General features: G+C 47.4%; 1 protein-coding gene across 2 annotated transcripts in view; it reads left to right on the top strand.

Moving 5' to 3' along the window:
• The window catches only part of HRAS (HRas proto-oncogene, GTPase), a 42,801-nt gene that overhangs the window by 12,726 nt on the left and 17,295 nt on the right, over nt 1-12,780 (top strand). The window contains exon 2 of one of the 2 annotated variants that reach the window (XM_086612769.1): nt 9,478-9,542. The exons of the other annotated variant lie outside the window; for it this stretch is intronic. The gene's annotated coding sequence lies outside the window, so the exon portion shown is untranslated. The remainder of the gene's footprint in view (nt 1-9,477; nt 9,543-12,780) is intronic. 2 annotated transcript variants of the gene reach the window in all.

Genomic DNA, 12,780 nt, shown 5'->3' with positions numbered 1-12,780 from the left:
TGGGGAGGATTTTCTTGAGTGGCTGATTGGGAGCACTTGTTCCATCATGCCTTTTGCTGGGAAAGAATTAGCCTGGTGGCAGAAATGTGGTGCACCAGGACTTTTGGGAGTGAAAAACCCGTCTGCAGCAAGAGCCTGCAGAGCTTGAACTCAGCCTCCGAGTCCCTGTGCTGGCAGCAGGTTGCAAGCCTGCCGGGCAGGGGAGGGTGCCGTGCCAGACTCTTTATCCTCCGTCTCATGCCTATGTAGTCAGCATTAAATCCTAGGACCCTGAAGAAAGCCAAAGTCAATTTTGTACCCCACTTTTTGTTTGTTACTGAAACTGGTGCTATAATTTCTATCAGTTCAGACACCCACAAAATGGTGGTTAGCTCTGGAGAGTCTGTGGAAGTGTACTGTGTGCGCTACAGTTGCTTCAAACTTTGCAATAGCAGGGAATTTATTAAAGGAAAAGTTTCTGGCTGACCCTAGGTGGGAAGCACACATACCATGCTACAGAAGAAGGCAAAAAAAACCCCTTATATTCCATATATAATGTATTTTCCTCACTTCACAACGCATCTCATGCCTCCCTTCTCTCTTTCTTGTTACACGTGTCCACCACAAGCTTTTGTACTTTCCAACTCATGCTTCTAGGGGACAGTGAGGGCAAGGGAGAGTGTATGAAAACCTTCAGGAGGCTTTTAATTCAAGAAGGAAGGTATATGAGGGCCTCATGGTTAAGATCCACAGCATATGTTTTGCTCTGATGCTTTCCTTATTGTCCTTCCCCTCTGAACTTTGGTACAATAAATATGGTCCATGTTTGAAGAGCGTCCCAGCAGAGAGGCATCTGGCATGGCATCAGGTCCTTACAACTTCTCGATGTTTCTGCTGCAAGTGGTCTCTTGCCTGGTCAACAAGTGCCTCATCAGCGGCACTGAACAGCGAGTGTGACCCTGCCCCTTTTGCCTGCTCACCCAAGGTAATTCCTTCTGTTTCTCCTTCCACGTGGCAAAAACGAGTCAGAAAGGGAGAGATGTTAACGCAGGGTTTTGGTTTGCAAAATGATAACCTGCAGTGCCTTGCTGTACTCCGGTATTCACGTGCAAAACCCTGAGCCCTGTCCACTGGACTGGTATCGAGCTAGTACTGGCTTTTTGTGGCTATCAGCCTGATGCTGGTTGAATTCACTCTGACAAAACAGTGCATTTTACTTGTTAATTTTTGCCACCAACAGGATGCTCGCTGCCTAGTCAGTGGGAGATGGTTCGTAGGTCTCTGGGAGATGTACAGCAGCATCACTTGACTGTTTGCTCTCCTGATTGAACAGGCACGTGCATGGGTCTTTGAAAGCTGGTGGGAGAAACCAAGATCAATCAGACTCTTTAACAAAGGTTTTGTAACTATATGACCTTCCTAACTGATGTTCTTAATTCCCTAATAACATGTACGTGTAACTAAATCTGGGCAGACAAGGCTATATCAAGCCTTAGGCATGGGAAATTGTGTAATACAATAACGTTGCGTTTCGTGTCCAGGGCAGAGCTAACCTTGCTGTGCCAAGAGCTTCCTTAAGATTCTACCTTTAGGGTGGGAAGACGACTCCCATTGCAAGGAACCCCAGTTCCCTCTCATACTCCACCAAATGCTGCTTTGGTTTCTGATTCAGCGCTGCAAATACTGTCTAGTGAATTCAAACTGGGTATGAAGTTGGCTGGTATTATTTCTCCTGTGAAGGCTAGAGCGAGGAGAGAAAATTAAAGCAACTTGTCTTAGCCTGAGCCAGCATGGCAGAGTTGTGAGCATGTCTCTGTGGAGTCTAGGGAAAGGTCCCTGCCTTATCTGGCTTGATATTTTGCTGGTTGCACAACTCACACATCCCGTAGATGCAAATATTTTCCTGGGGTTGGCCCTGGTTGCCCAAGGAGGGTGTTTGTTCAGATTCTCATGCTTTGCAATTAATATAAGCTTGCAATTAATATAAGCTTCTCAACTCTGCGTGAGAGAAAGAAGGGGAAGTGGTGCTAGGTGTTGGTGTGTTTTTTTTCCTCCCTCTCCCTGTTGTTGTTCCTCACCAGCTGACTACTTTGAAACAAGCACCTTGTGGTTTTTTCCTTAAGAAGGAACGTGTCGCTGCCAGTTCAGCTTCGGAGAGGCTGTGGGAGCTTTTGTCCACTGGTGTTGCGGCTGCTGTGAGCAAGGCACAGACCATATGCAGATACCCAGCCTGCGATCTGGGTCTGGTCAAAGTGGACACCAGCCCAGCCGAGCGGCATGGTCCTCCTTCCCTGGTGCATTCCCACACTGGCTCGGTGGCAACTGGGAGGTTCTAGACCTGCCTCGCTCCTTCATATCATCACCCAAATCGTGCAAGAGCAGCAAAGCTCACACCGTGGAGTGTTGTCAAAGGAATGCGAACCTGGTGCCGTTGCAAATAAATATCTTTTCTCCGCCTTGTTTAGCTAAGGCAATGTTATCTCAAGAGGGCTGTGTGAAGTGTGCTTGTCACAGCTGTGCCAGGCACTGACACAGCTCATGGAGATATTAATGCACATTCTCTCCTGAGCTACTGGATGAAGATTGGCTCTTCTACAGTGTAAATTCCCTCCATTTTACTACAGGTTCAAAAAAAGGTATCTAGTTTAGACCTGGAGAGCACACTTCATCTTTGGGTACAGCGGCAAAACTTTGAGTGAACCTCGCAAAGTCTGTGGTCCATCATGTTTTCCAGAGTACTGTCTGAAGTTGCCTTTTTATTTTTTTTGGTGTTCTTCAAGATCAGCAATTCCTTTGGTGCTGTAGAATAAAAGAAGTGCTTGCTTAAAGTGATGTGGAGGTGTTGGCCCAGGTTGAATTTTAAAGGGTCACATCAGCTGTGTGTTCCACAGTGATCTTGGCTGCTCACATCAGTCTCTTTTTCAGACCTTTGAGCCATGTGGAAGTCTTTTGGAGGGGAAGAAAAGGCTGACTACATGAATTTTTGTATCTGATCAGGGTTTTGACTGTTAGCTTAGGTCAGATTTCCTGTTTGAGCTGACATAATATGTCCCGAGTTTGATCAAAAATATGTGGAAGTAAGGGCAAATGAAGCCTGTGGAATGACAGCCACCACTTGGAACAACTTCTTTATGGTAAACCTCCATTTGAGTAAGAAATACTAACTTTAAATACACTTTTCTTCAATGCAGGTCTTGCACTTTTTCTGTCCTTTCTTAGGTGTGCAGGTGAAAGGCAAAAATTGTTATAGTTGGTGATAAAATATTTGTGATTAGTAGGAGTTTGAGTCGAGATCCTAGACCCTCATCAGCTTCTGATGGAGGGAATTAATTTAGAGTGAGACAGTCTTTACACCAAGTTTTTAAGGATGGATTGTGAGGGTAAGTTGGCAAACTCCAGTTTTCAGAGCTCAATGCAGTATCTCTCTTTGCTTAAGTAGTGTTTCAGGTTAAAGTTGGCTGGTCTGACATGCGAGCTGGTGGTTTTCCGTGGACTTTTCTGCTTTTAAAAAAGTTTTTTGCAAACACTTGATTCATTTTTTTAAATTTCATTTTATTTTTTCAGTTGAAGCTCCTATATGGAAACAATGAAGGCTATGAAGGAACCATACCCACTACGCCATGCTATGGCCTTGAAGGTTCATTGTAGGGACACACATGTTCCTCAGGGAGTTGCTTTCTGAAAATAAGAGAATTTAAGGGGAAAGTCAAGCAACAGTTTATTTTCAGTTAGGTGTGAATGATGTCCAAGAGTGAGAAACTGCTGTGCATGCCTTCGGAGCCCTGAGAAACAGCACTGGTGAGCTCTGCTGCTGTCAGATGAAGCAAGGAGGCTTATCAGCCCATCACCTCTTTCTGAAATCTCACGGGTGGCTTGTCTCTGTCTCATGGGCCAGGCTCCCGTGAGAGCACACGGTCATGTTTGAGATCTCACAATACTGGCAAGACTGTAAAAATTCAGAGTTCAAGCTTAATCTCTGAATTTATTCTTCTAAGGAAGGAGAATTTTGTCCTAGCCAGGGTTTGAGGAGAAATGGACCCATGAAGTAGACTGCAGATAACTTTGGTTCTCTGCTCCCTTTAAGAAAAAAAAAAACCCAACCAAACACTGAAACTCTGAAAGAGCTGCTTGTTCAAAAGTGAAGACTTTCTGTAGTTGTTCCTAGTGACTGTTTCCTCAGGGGAATCATTTCCATATCTTATGAGTAATTTCTGAGTCCAGCTCGAAGCTCACAAGACAGATCGTGTCATGACAAGAGCTAGGAAGTTTGCATCATCTGATTAGCCTGGATCATCTTTAACAGTGCCAGTTCACATCACCTGTCTGTTTTCTTGCTTGCTTTTTCCTAACCACTGAAGGGAAGAAAAAAAAGCCCAACAGCTTTGTGACATTTAGTATTACTTGAACACTCTTGCAGTCTTGAATGGTCAGCAAAGGCACCGTGGACAAATTTTACGGGTGAGCCGAATCGGAGAACCACCCCAGACCATGCATAGGACCAGGCTCCTGCCACTTGAACAGTGACTTCAAAGCTGTTACAATTCATATTTATAGTAGCAGACCAAAAAAAGCCTGAAGGTGTGAAAAGGAATGCAGCCACCAGTCTGTGCAAGCACGTAGACTGTGGTCTTTTGGTGCACATCCCATCTCTGTGTCCCACCAACCATGCTTGGAGCCACTTCAGTGGTATTTCCCATAGCCCATGGACAGTTGTATGAGGCTTTTGGTGCCCTGAGAGTTTTCAACCCTCTTTCCAGAAAATATCAGAACTTCAGTTCTTGTGTCTGTCTTGGTGTTTGCGAGGGCAGATGCTGAACACAGCGGTAACCGATAGAAGAAAAGGTCAGGGCTGGTTTACTGGTGGCTGGGGGCTGATGGCAAAGGGTGATAACATGAAGTGCTCCCAGCAATCACTGATTTGCAAGGTGATATGCTTCATGTTAACAGATCTTCCCAACCCCACTGACCTAATAGTGTATAGAGAATACAATAAATTTAACTTACAATAATAAGTTGTATTATTATATGCCGAGGGATTGAAGGCAGATGCTTGGATTTTTTCCAGTGGGCTGAAGGGTTTTGTTTTGTTTTATTTATTTATGATATTTTAAACCAAAGCTAAAGAACCATGAGTCAGCTTGATCTTTGCTGCAGCAGTTCCTCCGCTGTGGTCCTCAGGCATTGTCCAATAGATGTCTGCACCTCCACTAGGATGGATGGACCCAGAGACTGCTACATAATGTGTGCAGGCTTATTTTTGTCACCCCCCCTTGCAGAAACCCCTTAGGCAGACTCTGTGTGTCCTGAGGAGCCAGTGGTAGGGGAAAGGAAGGGATGCTTTGAGCCTCTTAGCAGAGAGGTCAGGGAAGACACTCAGCTGCTGACCCCAGGAGCAAGTTCGCTGTGCCAGCACCCACCAGCGCCATGTGCAATTCCTCGTGGCAGCAAGGTCTCTAGGGAGGAGGAAACAATGCGGTGACCTCCTTCCTTCTTCTGCTTTATGATTGCTGACTTTCACAGCTGTTCTGTAGGCACTCTCTGTGCCTCCCTGGCTAAATGAAGGTGTATTTTTAACCCTTCTTTTCCCATGAAACGTCAGTCTATCTTGCCACTGCCTCAAGATGGTGAGAGGTGTAAGTGCTCCAAGTGGGCTAAGGTTGAGAATGAAAACAGGCCTAGTTGAGGTCCTCAACCAATGTTGACTGTCTTGGCTTTAGGGCTTCACTGCAGAGACGCTACTTTTTACCTTTTCCTTAAGGTCAGATCTCAGTTTTGGGATTCATGTGTTTGGTTCTGACTTCTCAGCTTGGGCTGTTTTCTCCCTTCCTTTGGGAAACTAAAAAAATCTTACACCTTGTCCATACTACATAAGCAGAGTGGCTTCAGGCTGTCAGGAGAGGTCAGCTTTGAGGCTCTAAGTTTGCCTTTTGTGGTTGTGTCTTTTTCAGGCCAAACACAGAACCATTTGTGAGAGCCTTACGAAGTCCAAGAATAAATCCAATGAACACTTCTGTGTTTCTTTTTTAAACATCTCTGCAATGTGTGCTTCTCCAGCATTGCAAAGTTGTGCTTGGGCAGCAGGATCAGAAAGTCTGAGAGGCTAGTGGGAGATGGCTGGACACTGGGAAAGAAAATGGGAAGCCTGACAAAAAGAAGTGATGTTTATAGCTTGGGGATCTCTTTGTTGCAAGATGTTAGTGAAGTCAGTGTCTTCAGAAGATAGATTTGAATGTTGTGTGGACAGCAGGAACAATGAGAGTTAAAAAGAATTAAATTCTCCAAAGTGGAAGCTTTGGTATAGAAGTCCCGTTTTTTTGTTTGCAGATCATATGGCAGGATGAGACTCTGCTCTAGGACCAGAGATGGCTTCTACTGTAAAGAGTAAAAGAAAGTTTAGGGCTATGTGAGAATCTGCTACAACGTCTTTCATGCCCAGCTGTTGCTTATACTGCCCTGATGAAGTTACATTACAGTAATTACAGTGCATTACAGTTCAAAGTTCAAAAGTCTTTTTTTTTTTCCTTTCTTTCTCTCCTGCCTCCCGGAAGTGTGTGAGACCTTTTCTTGCTGCTGTTTGGGGTTTGCCTGAGGAGTTTGCTGTGCAGAGATTGATCTGTGATGGAGGTGCATTGCCATACCTGATAAAAGGATGCTTCATCTAGGAGGGTACCAGCGGGCTCATGTGAGGCTGTTTTACTTCCCCAAACTGTGACTTTTCCAGCTTATGCCGCAGACGTTTTTGGGCGGTGCTTTGCATGCTTTCTTCCTGTACTCTCGGGAGAAACCAGGTGCTAAAGAACAGGGTGAAATCCTGTCTGTGGGTGTTGTGAGCACCAGCTGTGTCTGGTCACCAGGTACCTGCCAGGTGGTACCAGCTGTGGGCAGGTGCTGGTCTCTAGCTGACTCCTACTAAAGACATTCTCTGCCTAAAGACTTGAAGGTTTTCTTCTTTCTGTTTGCGGTTGGGAGCTCATGTCCACGCTCCCTTGCATCTTTTTGTCCATTCACTTCATGAATGCTCTGACTCTTGCTTTCACAGTGAGTTATCACCCCTGAAGCTCAGGGCACAGTGTGCTTCCTGTCCATACCTCTTTCAAACAAGCAAATCTCGTTAATGTGACTGAAGGGAGCACTTGCTCCTTCAGTTGTGCTAGTCCAGGTGAACATCAGAGCCCTGTGTTACCCTTTTCTCCATCAGTTGTTCATCTATGTAGAGGAGCACCTAAATTGAGTGAAAGAGGTCTCTGGAGCTTGATGGCCATGTCAAGTGCAGTGCCAAGGCCAGATCTAGATCTACTCATTACCTCTACCAGGGATATCCTGAGGGACTGGGGATCAGTTGAGGAATTTTGAGATGACGTAGGTACACCTAACCTTTTAGAGGCATTCTCAGAGGGACCTCAACCACTCTGCTGCTCTCAGAGGCTTTGCTTATTTGTTAATCATGTTGTCAGGCTTCAGCGCTGAGGTGGAGCCGCTTCTCACACAGGCTTGGTGTCTCGCATCTCCGTGGTTTCTCTTCAGCCCTAGTGTGCCTGTGGATGCTGGCTGCGAGCCCACCCAAATCCTGCATGTCATCGTTGCTGTGGGCTCCCAAGGAAGCTCTGGAAGGAAACACACCCCCACCCCCCTGCTTCTGCTGATTCTGCAGGTCTGCCAGCAGATGCTGGAAGCCGTGGCTGAGGTGATGGAGTAGCTCCTGTCCCCTTCATAATCAATCACAGCCATTGATGAGAAGCACAGTCTTGTAGCAAAAGCTTGAACATGGGGAGCAGAAATCCCCAGCTTGACCATGAGTTTCCTGTGTGACCGTCAGCAAGTCACTTAATTACTGCGGATTCCTTGTTGCAGGGTGGAGTTACTGTTTCCTTGATCTGCTACGCCATGTGTTCCCCGGGGGTGGGATATATGAACCTGCGTAGAGTGTTCTTGGAGCTGAAGGAGCATGTCTTCTGCGTCCGTGCTGGGACACTTGCAAGACAGGCAGGATGAGTCCCTATGCATTGTCCCTTCATTGCTCCAGAGCCAAAAGAGGGAGATTCCTCCCTTTTCAGTATGGAGAGCTGTAATCTGTACATCTTCGGTCTTACTTGCAGCAGGTCTGGGCTTTTGACAGTGATGCATTTAAATAACCCGCCCACAGCGACATTGCTTGCATTTTTTTAAAAATCCAGACTGCTGCAGAGGGAGGGGACACGAGCGTCACATAAACAAGCCTGTTGTGGCTGAGGTTCACCACAAGCAGCAAAGTGAGGTTTGGGTAATCCAGGGCCCAAACTTAACAAAGTCTACTGATCTAAACTTGGATCTCACGCCTTGCCCTTTGGACCTCTCTGTTGGTGTCAGTGGTGTGTGATGGTTGCTCAGTACTGCACACACGGTGCGTTGGTTGGCTCTGCCTGGCTTCAGAGCTGGTCGTGACGGGTTCATTCGCCTTGGATGTTGAAGGGCTGGGTTTCGAGGTGTTCTCCAGACCTCTCCGCCAGCCACGCTCAGTGTCCCCATCCCTCTAGGTTGCAGTTGGCTGGTGCTGCAGCTGCCAGGTCTGTAAATCAGCAGCGTGCCCCTGCATATCTACTGCATAATGACTGATGCATATTCATGCTTGCAACAGCATTGTGTCACCCTGCTAATAACATGTCCCAGTGGGAAGGAGAGCAGGGATGGGGTCCCAGGAGCAGCTGCCTGCTCACTTCCTTTTATCTCCTCTTCCTGCTGCCCCCTTGGCTCCCTGAGACGCCCCATTGCTTGCTTTTCTAATGTGTTTTCCCCAGCTCCTTCTCCCAGATTTGTTAAAGCGAGCCCTGCAAGTTTGCTTTTTGCTGTGGTGCCTTCTCCCCCTTCATCCCTGCTCTGCTAGTAAATAAGGACATGTGCCTGCAAAGGCACTGCAAGGGCTCAATGAATGCAAAAGGATGATCGTTATATTTGATCACGTAAATTAAATGGCTTGCTAATAAAGGAGACACTCTGGAAGTATCTGATTTTGGCTGTTTGGAATCACTCAAGCTGTTCCTTTGAGCTCTGTCTTCGAATGAATTGTATGAGCGATTTTTTTATCACTCACTCTCCTGTTGGGAATGGAAAAGCAAGAAGGAAACTCAATCTTCTTCCCTCATCCCAAGATGGACTGTCCCTCACCCACAACTAGCCTGCAGAGATGACTCTATTCTACCTATGCATTTCTACCCTCTGTCTTGAAAAAAATGAGGGGCAAAAAACATGCTGTACCACCTTTCCCTGAAAAGATACAACTTTGGAGGATATGATCAGCGGCCTGTGATACTCCACATGTGACAGAGGACGGAGTGGGGTTAACTGCTTTTCCCCTTCCAGTGCAAGGTCCTAGGTGCTGCCCAGGGAAGCTGGGGGAGGCCAGTTGGGTGCTAACTGAAGGATACCCCGAGATACACCTGTCTGAGTCCAACTCAGCTAGAGCTGGCTGTCCCTGCGGAGAGGGATCCTCTCACTCCTCCCCTCTGTTTCTTCTCCTTCTAGGGGGACTTGACCCATCCCCAGACGAGAGGACTGTTTCTCTGCAGGGCTGGTTAGCCATCCAGAGGGTGAGTGCTGCATGGGCAGGAGCAGGCTCCTGCTGTCCCAGGATACTCATTTGTCTGCTTTTCTGCTGCTGGCCAACAGCTTCCACCTCTTTCCACCTGATCCCAGTACTGCTGGCTCGCTGTGTGGACCTTTCTGCTGCAGGAGCTGTAGTGCAATAGGACATGTGCTGTGTGTGCCATTTCATTCCTGGAGACCAGAGCTCACCAATACTCTTGTAATATTATTTTGGTCCCAAACCTGGCCTTTTAAAAAGACTCTTATCCATTAAATGTTGAAACAAAAAAATTAAAAAACTAAAATCAGTATCAAAACAATTCTTGAAACTTCCCAGCTTCAAATACCATGTTGTCTTATCCATTTATTTGCTGAAAAAATACATATTTTAGCGTTAGGATTTAAAGCAAGCAGGAAGGAAGCAATAGGAACAGCCAGACCTATTTCCATTGCAAATTCTTCTCAGTGAAAATGGCTTGGATGCGTTTCCTGAAAGCAGCTTCCTAATTTTTCCCTGTCAGCAGTTGTTTGGGAGGAACGGGGAAGGATGGGAGGGAGAGGAGAACGGAAATCTCATAGGGCGATTGCATTTCTTGACTATGGGGGGTACGTTTTTTTGGCCTGATACGCATCGGGAGTGGTCAGATTGGGACTGGCCCTTTTCCTAAGTGATGTACAAGGCCACCTCATACCAGTGGCTTCCCCCATTCTTGTAGCCGGCCTTCACGTGGGGAGAATGGCAGCGGTGCTCAGCCTGCCTTTCTGCTCCCAGCCCCACCTGCGTCTCCCATTGCTTAGGTGTGCATCAGAGCATCCACCTCTCTGCCTGTGCCTGTGACCCAGCCATGATTTCATTAGGATAACTGGAGAGCAGGGCGCCTCTTGCAGCACTCTGAGCTTTCCTGCTGGCTGTACCCTGCCTCCCCAACCATCTCTGCCCAGGGAAGCTGGGCTGGGGTGGAGCTGCCAGCTCTGACAGCCCAACACAAAGACCCAGCAGCAGACCAATGGCTTTTCCATCCAAAACCTCTACTGGAAGCTTCCTGTCTCATGTGAAGACCCCAGATGGGAAGCCACTGAATTTAGTTCCCAGCTTTACCACCCATTGATTACTTCGGGCCAGTCCCTCGGCTTGTTTGCATCCCCTTGCCTGTGCAATGAGGACAGTGTTTCTGTTCATGCATGGCCGCCACCCCCGCCTCCAGCATTGGGTGCTCCATCTCTGGCAGCTTGGTGGCGAGATGGGAATTTGTTCCTTCTTATACTGTTGCAGCAGTGTGATGCCAGGATTGGTGGGTCCTGGGAGAGGCTGCACCTTTCTCTGGCAGCTTGCCTGCACCTGTTCTCTCATCGCCAAGAGGACCAGGCAGAAGACATCAGGTACCTTAGGAAACCAGCCTGGAGGCAGCGTCTCTTGTAATCCCACCCCATTACAGAGTAGTATTTGCCGCAAAGCCTGATGTTCTCTGTCCCTGCCAGTAGCTGAAATTACAGAGATCCACTTAACACTGGCACTACGTACTCATCTGGTCTGAGTTTCTACTTCCTTGTGCCTTATATCTTGTGGGAAAATCAATACAATTTGGTGGTAGCAAGTCAATAGATTGCTCAGAGCCTGAGTTCGTGGTTGCCTACTGTGCATTTTAGCAGTTATAGCTATCATCTATAATGTGGGTCTTGTTTTAAACTTTCCTGAGTGCCTGTCCATCTCTTCATATGCTCGAGGTACATCATGCTGCTTTTCACCCATTCCATTTATGTGGATAGATGAGATTTTAATGCAAAGGAAAGTTAAAAGCAGCCTCTTCTCTTGAGCTCCACCTGCTCTTCTCCACTGCAGAGAGTATGTTCTTAATTTGTTTTTCTGAAAAAGGCTGGGAGGCCTGTGAGAAGTCTCTTCTGCAGGGCGAGGTGGAGAGCTGCCAGCCCAGGCGGGGACCATCTGCCTCTGAGCCACCTGCTTGGCCCTGGGAGGCTGGGGAGGAGATGAAAGTGGAGGAGCCCTGGCAGTCTGCAGGCTACTGCATCTCAGCAGCGGGAGCTTTTCCTCCCCCACGCCGCTTTTCCACATGCGTTGGCAGAGTCTGCGCCAGGTCCTAACTCCTGACTGCAAGATAAGAGCTCAGTTTTTAGGTAATTGTCCCGTTGTCCCAGCCTGCTTTGTGGTGTGGTCATGCCTTCGTGCATCCTCCTTCACCAGGCTCTCAGACAAAACTCCAGTCTCCTCTTTCCTTACGCAGGCTACTCTTGCTCATCTAGAATCTCAAACAGCACTGAAGTGTTAGATCATAAATCACGAATGTAATTTAAAAAGTCTTTGATTTCTTCAAACCGTGGGTCCTGCCAGAGGCAGACAACTGATGTTTTCAGCTAGTGACTTGGGTGCTAGCCCAGGTGGTCTCTCCCATCTGCTTGTCATTTTTTTCTTCTTTTAAGGGTCTGTGTTCAGCAGTGGGGTGGGACATACCATTTGCTTGCCTCTTTCCTTCAGACCTTTCCACGGACTGGCAGCAAGTAACCAGCAGAGCAGCACGCTTTCTCTCTGTGGAAGTTAGCTTGGGAGATTGGTTCTTCTGCAGAGGCTGTGGTGGGACAGGCTCCTTGCTTTCAGGGAGGAGGGCGGAGTGGTGATGGTGGGAGGTGAAGATCCCACCATGATTCACAAGCATGTCCCAGCACCTGCCAGAGTTCCCTGATGGCGTGCTGTTCCCTGTGGCACGTTCGTGATGCTGGCGATGCTGGCATGAGCAGTCCTGGTTTGTAAGCTCCTGAGATAAGGGGTCTGCTACTCTTTCTTTGGAGTGTAGTAATTTTGGTGGCCTGTGTTGGCTGAGGGAGGCAATTCCTTCGTCCAGAGAGAAAGCTCTTGGGTAGCTGGTTTGTTCTTTGGGTTTATTGCGTTACTGACTCGTGTAGGTTGTTTGCTGTTTTGGGTGGTTTAGGCATAGCTGCCTACCAGTTGTTTTTCTTAGAGTAAGCTGGCAACAAAGAACTTTATTAATAATATTTGTTATTTGAGAGGAAAACCAAGAACAGCGCAACCGGACCCACTTACTGGTAACAGCCGATGATTGTGCAGCTTTGTCTTTTACTGAATTACTCAACTATCAGTCAGCTGAAGTGGGAACCAGGGAACAGAAAACGGGCAGCAGCTTTGGTGAGGATGGTACTGTCTTGTTTTCCTTTGTCCTTCTGCCTCTTCTGGAGAGGGAAAGTGAGCAGGGACTTCACTAGCTCTTTGTG

Source organism: Tauraco erythrolophus, chromosome 6, assembly GCF_009769465.1.
Source record: "Tauraco erythrolophus isolate bTauEry1 chromosome 6, bTauEry1.pri, whole genome shotgun sequence".
In the NCBI taxonomy this organism is placed as follows: Eukaryota; Metazoa; Chordata; class Aves; order Musophagiformes; family Musophagidae; genus Tauraco; species Tauraco erythrolophus.
Note: the sequence above shows the minus strand (reverse complement) of the source record. Positions and strands in the feature narration are given on the sequence as shown.